The sequence below is a fragment of the Hippocampus guttulatus genome, chromosome 18 (genome assembly GCF_054856545.1).
Source record: "Hippocampus guttulatus isolate MCC_2025c chromosome 18, RoL_Hgut_1.0, whole genome shotgun sequence".
In the NCBI taxonomy this organism is placed as follows: Eukaryota; Metazoa; Chordata; class Actinopteri; order Syngnathiformes; family Syngnathidae; genus Hippocampus; species Hippocampus guttulatus.
In genome coordinates this window covers 12,049,593-12,057,642 of record NC_141278.1, presented here as the reverse complement: position 1 = coordinate 12,057,642, position 8,050 = coordinate 12,049,593, and the positions used below count along the sequence as shown (strand labels likewise).

General features: G+C 46.7%; 1 long non-coding RNA gene and 1 pseudogene across 1 annotated transcript; one reads left to right on the top strand and one right to left on the bottom strand.

The window, feature by feature from the left end:
- The first annotated feature begins 666 nt into the window (after positions 1-666).
- LOC147191250 (uncharacterized) lies at positions 667-2,232 on the top strand. The gene is made up of 2 exons (XR_015103725.1): positions 667-726; positions 922-2,232. It is a non-coding gene; the product is annotated as an uncharacterized LOC147191250 (long non-coding RNA).
- Positions 2,233-2,681: 449 nt separating this feature from the next.
- LOC147191249 (serine/threonine-protein kinase pim-3-like) lies at positions 2,682-7,803 on the bottom strand (annotated as a pseudogene).
- Between the last annotated feature and the right edge of the window lie 247 nt (positions 7,804-8,050).

The following is an 8,050-nucleotide window of genomic DNA, read 5'->3' as shown; positions in this document are numbered from 1 at the left end:
GTCATGGGCTGGAGCAGCGGGGACACTCCCTGGCGCAAGGCACTCGCCAAGGCCCAGTACCTCTGGACCCTCCAGAACCGGAGCCCGATTGCTGCCAATCAGATCAAGGTGGCCATCAAGCGGAAGCTGCTGACTCCTGCTGTCGTTAGTACAGGTATTACCCAAGCTATGAATTATATTAATTCTCTTAAGGTTTTGAATTTGAATTTCTGTATTTTTTTTATTTTTTGTTTATGTGCGTTATCTCTGTAGTTGGAGCTCCTACTTCAACAGTGTGAATGCGCTGCTGGAGGTGATGTCTGTGCCTGAGCACGTGGGGGCAATCAACAACATCATTATTCACCAGCCCATGGGCGAGGCAGGAGCGGCGTTTGTGAATCAACACATCACGTTATGAAAAAAAATAGTATCGATTGAATGAATGGACGACAGGCAAAGGTCACAAAGCGAACAAGTTCCCGTCAAAACAGCCAATTTTGGCCGCTGTGAGGATGAGTCGCTCGCGCGTCTAGTTTGCTTTTGAAATTCTCAGGTCCTGACAGAGTACAGGGTTGTCATGAATCCTGTGGCGGACATCCTGAACAGCCTGCGGGGGGAGGACAACGCCGACATGGGCATCCTCCTCCCAAAGCTCCTGGTCTTGAAGAGGTGGCTCCTGCAGCAGATGGTTGAGCTGCAGTATGCAGAGCCCCGGATCCGGTCCCTTCTCAGAAGCTTTGACAAAAGGTGTGTGTATACAGTAATCCTTCGCTATATTGCGCTTCATTTATCGTGTTTTTTTCCAAAGTACTGTATTCAGAAAAAAATGCAGAATGACTCCGACGTTTTGTACTTGGCTATATGCACGATTCGTTCCTGGCATGACATCGACCAATGACAGCACGAGTGGATTTATTTATGATTGGCTCTGCATCTTCGCAGCCCCGCCCAGCACCTTCCCGGTTTCGTCTCTGATCAGTGTCTCATCAAGTGGTTGCCTCTCTGATCATTGCCTAGTCACGCTGAAGACTCTGATCAGTGTCTAGTCAAATGTGGACTGTCTGATCAGTGTCTCATCACATTGTTGCGTTTGCTACGACATCGGCTGCGCGGGGATAGCTGGCCAGCAGCTAGCTGGAGGCTAACGGCGGCTACACTGTCAGAGCGGCGTAAAGTGCTAGGAACACAAGTCTCTTTGTCTCTCTCAATGTTATGATTCGGTTTGGGACCAACAGCTGGCACTGTAGGGCTATCCCTTTAGCTGCACACCTTTTGGTCGTTATGTAATTAGTGCTTTAAAGGCCAAGTGTGAAGTAATTTCATGAAATGCCAAATAGGGTCACAATGAAAGTACTTAAACATTGTCCACCAAATAAAGCATGAAAATATAATTTATCTGTTGTATATTTCACAAAATATTCGATTTTCCGAAGTTCCGGCCTGAAAGGGGCGGAACCCGGAAGTGATACGTCACATGGAGAACGGCGATGGCAGGTCTCCATACGGCCGAAATGCAAATCATTTCAAACAGTGATTCAAACAGCGATGCAAGCGATCGATCGAGCGCAAGTGAGGATATCCACGTTTTTGAAGAGTTGGAGGAAGAAGAGGAGGTTGGAATTTTACATGTTGGACCTTACATGTACGAGCCAGACGCTCATCAGGATGCAAACAATGTGCCCAGACGACCTGACATGGAATGGAGACAAGACCCATCGAGATTACAAGATTGGTCAAATATAGGCTGGTATTATTTTTATGGTTTGAAGATGCAGGCATGTGCACATAATTTTATGTTTTTATATCTGATGACATTGTTTCAAAAAATAATCAGACTTCATGTTCAAGCAGTTAGCCTACTCGGTACTTGAGTCTTCTTTTTAGCAAATCATTTTTTGACTTGTACTTGAGAGATTTTTGTCATGACTTTTTTTTACTTTTGTACTGTATTCCATCCATATATTGTATATTTTGAATCAAATGTTTTCATAAACAACAGAATTATTGATTGATGGCTATAGAATCAGAATCAGAATCCTCTTTGTTGGCCAAGTATGTCGAAGACACAAGGAATTTGTCTCCGGTATAACCCGCTGCATGAGTATCATCATAAACAAGGACATGACAAATAAATATGGACAAATAAGTATGGCAGGACATTCCGTAATGTAAGCGAACCGTAGTGCGGTGGTACCACCCAGTGACAACTGTGAGCAATACGCTTGTTCAATAAAATTTACGCTCATGGTGTCATCGCTCAGTATTATACTTTTATTAATTTCAGGTGTACTTGTGGTAAATGCCAGCAAATGCCTACAGCAGTTGAATGTGTTTGCTGCCATGAAATTCAAGAAGGAGTGACTGTACGTCGACAAGGAGAGGAACACTTCAATCAGGTGCTTGACTGCATCACCGACCATCCTGGACTCAATGCTGTGCGTACAAAGGCAAGGCATTTGATGGGCCACAGGATGCGCTGGTGCTGGAAATTTCTTGGTCAGGACAACCGTGTTGGCGGATACGTCTTGTATCAGGGCACATTTTCCACCACCAGAAGAGTCAGCTGTATTCAAAGGGCTTCGTCTTTCACAGAGAAATGTTCCAGAACTGTGATGTGGACTGGTTTTAGAGTGGTTAATGTGGACATGGTGTCTATCATAACAAAATACTGTCATAAAAATAAACAAATGAGGACAACTGAATACAGGGAATGTAATTTGTTTATTTCCTGAGGAATCTAGTCTGGTGCTCGGCAATAACGGTTGACTTGTCCGGTCTGGTCTGTTGGCAGCTATGCTTTGACAAAATCATCATTATTCTGTCCAAAAATCACGCTTACGTTTTTGCAAATCCTTGATCATTGTCATGTTCCCTATTTGGCAGCAGGTGGCAGGCGTTCATTTCTGCTGTCTGCACACCTGCTGCCTATTTGTCTGTGATTACACCTGCTATATCTCGGCGCTCCGGCGGTCGACTCCTTTCCGGAGTATTCCATGCCGTGCCACTGCTGTTGCCCATGTATTTGAAAGCGCTACTCGTATACTATTGCTGATTGTTACATTTTTTGACGTCTCCTTGTTAATATTCAAAGTGCCTGCGTATTCCAGTATTTGCCTCATCATTTTCCTTGCCGTTTTTTGCAAGCGCTTTTCGTTGTCGCGTTTATATCATTTCCTGGTTCTCGTTATTTACCAGCGTTTTCTGTTTTCAGCGAGACAGTTTTTGTTTATAATAAATATTATTTTGTGACAAAGTCCTTGTCAGTGTCTGCTATTTCGGGGATCCACTTATTCTCGTTTTTCTGTTACATACAAAGCGGTTCCTTTCCCGCTTTGTGCGTAACGTGACAATCATAAGCAGACCGGTTGAGAAAGCAGTCATCTTTGAAGTGGCGATGGCAGAGAACACTCGTCGATGATGGCGTGAAATTCATTCGCTTCGTGCGAATAAAAGATGTCCATTTAAGTGCCCTGCTATCCTTCGGCCACTGGTACAACTTTTCTGTCGATTGCGAACAATATATCACAATACATTTCCGAAGATTGCCCAAGAAAAGCATTTTCGTTGTCAAGGGCGTTGCTAAGGGTTAAACAAAGAATCTGGAAGGGTTGCGTTAAAAAAAATAACAGAAATATGCTTATAATTTTACAGCCATTGATATTACTCCAGAACATGGTTGGCCAAATTTACTTCACACTTGGTCTTTAAGAGAAGTAACAACAAACAGTTGCACCCAAACAGCAACATGTTCCCCTTTCGGAAACAGCTTGTATTATGCTAACTGAATGGAAAAAAAGGAGCAGTTGTTGGCCATTGATCAGCCAAGCTCGGCCACAGGCGACCGTACGAGAGTCCATTAACTCCTTGCGGCCTGGCCTTGCCCCCTCCTCATTGCCCCCAGCGAGTCTTTCAGACCGCTCCTCAGAGGCTCTCCTTGCTGGAGGTTGTGCTCGACGACGAATCCGTGGCGATGGTCCGCAGGCGGATGTCACCGGCGGCCGGCTCCTCGGGATTGGACTCAGGCACCTCGGCCGACACCCTCATCCAGGGGTGGTCGCAGATCTGCTCCAGTGTGGGCCGGTCGGAGGGCTGCAAGGCCAGGCACCATTTAATCAGCTGCTGGCACTCTGTTGAATCAAGAGATGGCATTAGGGTGACAACTGCAAAGGGATGGGCCACAGTTTCACTTCGTTTCAGTCCTTTCACACCGGTTCATTCCAGATCCCATTAGTGCAGCTCGGCGGCGACAAAGTCAATCTTTGCGTGCGCCCTTTCAGCCCGTCACCCACTCACCAGCCGACAGCCTCCTCCTGAAGTACACTCTCCCCGAAGGATCTGCTCGTCCCGCTTGAAGGGGATATCTCCGCACACCATGTCGTAAAGCAGCACGCCGAGCGACCACACCGTGGCCGAGCGTCCGTGATATCTGTGGAAGCGGATGCACTCTGGCGGACTGTACACACGAGTGCCTAAAAACACCAAAAGGGTGGGGGAGCAGTGAGTATGGAGGGTACACACACAAAAAACAAAACATGTTTGGTGTTTGTGGGTCATGCACAACAAATAAAGAAGCTCCCTGTACAACCACAACAAACTGGCGACCCCACCCCCCTCCTCCTCCCCCACCACAACAGAGTAGTGATGTTACAAATGGAACTGGAGTCGCGAGTCATGATCCGCACAAAGGGGGCGTGGTTAAATGGAGCCCGTATCGAGGCCCGTCTCGTTTTTTCCTCATATCACGTGACCGAAGGCAAACGAGGCCCCGTTTTCAGCGATCACGTGACTGACTCACATCGTGATTCGCGCTCCATAAATAGGCGCGGAAAACCCAGGAAGAGTGACCGTCTGACGTGAGTCTTGGATCATTGCTGCGCTACTTCGACTGCTTGAGAATGGAGGCGGAGCCACCCAAAAAGCGAAGGACTTCACTAGTTTGGGAGCATTTCGAACAGATATCTCCCAACACTGCGAGAGGGTTTTCTCAAAGGCAGGGGAAATCATATCCAAAAAAAGGAATCGACTGAGCCCCAACACAGTCAAAATGATTTTATTCCTGAACAAAAATCAATAAAATACACCATTCCCTCTATCCAATGTGTGTCCCATTACACAAGCACGTCAAGTAACTGAACATACAACTGACAAATATACGGACAATATTTAATGGACAAACTTCCATTATTTTGTGCACAGATTTACTGGTTTGTTGCCTGTTAACCACATAACATCTGCGTTACATCAAATGACCAGCAGATGTCAGCACTACTAAAGGAGCTATTAAATGAGGCCTCGACTGATCAGCCGTTTGGCGAAGCAATTGGCCCAAAAGACTCAATACATTCACGGGGCTTCATATCGCCATCACGACAACAAAGCAGGAAACGTGATCCCATCATGTGACGCCACGGCTCGGGTTTCACAACAAACGCGTTACGTGGCACTGGACTACCCGACTGTGACTCACACTGTTCGATTCCGGTGCAGTATGGATCCACGTGAATCACGCGGCATGGATTGGTCACAAGCGCCAACGACTCAATTTGAAATGGAAACAATGACGAGGAAAGTGTCCCCCCCAGCAAAAAAAAAAAAAAAAGAATGCCGTTCGATTCTCATGTGATTCACGCGTCAATCAAGACCAAATACAAACTGTAATTTCGGCACGAAAAGACGCACTGGACTATGAGGCGCACCTTCAATGAATGGCTATTTTGTAATTCTTTTTTCATACATTAGACGCTTCGTGTTAAAAGGCGCAATCTACAATGCCTCCACTAGACGGTGCTACGCTCCTTCCATTCAACTCGAGAGGCGTTCAAGACCGCGTCTGAAAAATGTCAATTAACTCTTGCTGTAATTATATGAAACTATGAAAATTGAAAATAATGCATCAAAACAGAAAATCAAGTGAGGAAATCACAAAATAAATTCTATATCCCCCTGCAGAATTTATTTTGTGATTTCCTCGCTTGATTTTCTTCGTGGTTTCATTGAAGTAAGAATTAATTTACGTTTTTCGAAGGCGGCCCTGAACGCCTCTCGAGTGGAAGGGAAGAAAGCACGTCGACGGACAAAGACGTACAGTACCTGTACTTGCTCAGACTGTGAAAACCATTAATAAAGTCTGCGTTTAAAAAAATAAAACCACAACCACAGCTCTCATTTTTGTCTATGTCCGTCTCCTTCCCTTCTTTTCTTCCGGTCAACTCGAGAGGCGTTCATGACCGCCTCCGAATAACGCATTGGCATTTCCTTTATCGTCGCTCCAACATTACGATCAGATAAGATAAGAAAACCTTTAATAGTCTCACAATGGAGAAATTCCCACTTCACAGCAGCAAGGTTATGAGGAAGAAGTAGAAGAACAAAATAGGAGCTGCTGGAAAGGCATCCACTCTCGCGGCGCCATCTTGAAGTCAAAATAACACAACAAGATGTCAGTCGTAGTTATTTATTCCTTTGTTGTGTATTCACAGATGATGAAATCACAATATAAATTATGTAGGGGGGGCAATAGAATTTATTTTGTAATATCCTCGCTTGCTTTTCAGTTTTGATGTATTATTTTCCATTTTTGTAGTTTCATTGAAGTAATCGTTGGTTTACGTTTTTTCAGAGGCGGTCTTGAACATCTCTTGAGTCTCACGGAAGAAGGCACGGAGACAGACGAAGACGTACCTGTATTTGTTGAGACTGTTTTCAAAAACTAACACCACAGCTCTCCTTTTTTCGGAGCTGCAACACAAACTTATTTAATAAAGCAGCGACACAGTTCACTGAACCAACAGCAAGTTATAACATTGTCTCCAGGAAGGAGCCATCTTGGAGTCGACGTATTACCGTAATGACCATACAAAAGACGCACCGGATTTTAAGGCGCTCGGCGAGCTTTGAAGAAAAATGAAGACTTTTTGGTGCGCCATGTAGTGCGGAAAATACGGTATATTAAATTTACAGCATTTAATGAAAAGAGGAACCCTCCAACACCCCAAAAGAAAAAAAACACCACTGCGTCACTGGCTGGTGAACGCCTCCGCGACTGAAAATAGCACCGACGAGTGCAACAAGGGCAATGAACGCTAAGCAAGCCCGGGCCAGAAATCACCAAAACAACGCAGCATCTTACCGTCGAAGTCGGTGTATACAGTGTCCTTGAGAATCGCCCCAGAACCGAAGTCGATAAGCTTGAGCTCCCCGGTGCGGAGATCCACGAGCAGGTTCTCGTCCTTGTGTCCCGGTGTAGCACCCCGCAACTGCAGCAGTGCCGCACCGCCTCCAGGACTTGGCGGAAGAAGCCCCGCGCCGCGTCCTCGTCCAGGGCGCCCTTCTCGGTTATGAAATCGAACAGGTCCTTGACGAGCTCCGGTCTCTCCATAACCAGGAGCCAGCCGTCGGCGCGCTCGTAATAGTCCAGCAATTTGATAACTCCGCCAAAGGACGAGCTGACCTTCTTCAGCAGGAGGATCTCGAGCGGGACCACACTTCCATTCTGAGACCCGAAAGAGAAGGAATCCATGATGAGTGCGGGGATGACACGCAGCCCAACCCTCCATTGCATCAAAACCAACACTTACAATTGAGCCCCACTTGGTCACCCTTTCCTTCGCGACGTGTTTTACAGCCACCCAAAAACCCACAAAGAAAACATTTTGAAATAAGTCGCACAAAAGGGAAATTCCCAATTCCTCCACTGCCCCCGCGACTCACCGGTGCCCCATCAGAGAGCCTGCTGCCGGCGTACACGGTGCCGAAGCCTCCGCTCCCCAGCACGGAGCCCACCTGGTACACCTTTTCGAACGGCTCCTTCTCCACTTTGACTGTTTCGCGGGGGACAAGGTGTGGTGAACATTAGCTGCCCGAGTGTGTGAGTGTAAGCGCGGATGGTTGTTCGGCTGTGTGTGCCCTGCGATTGGCAGGCAACCGGTCCCAATCCAAGCCGTCTTTGGGCAGTAGGCGGGGGACACCCCGAACCGGTTGCCAGCCAACTGCAGGGCACTCATATAGACGAACAACCGTTTGCGCTCACACTCACACCCATTTCGGGACAATTTAGAGTGTTGAATTAGCC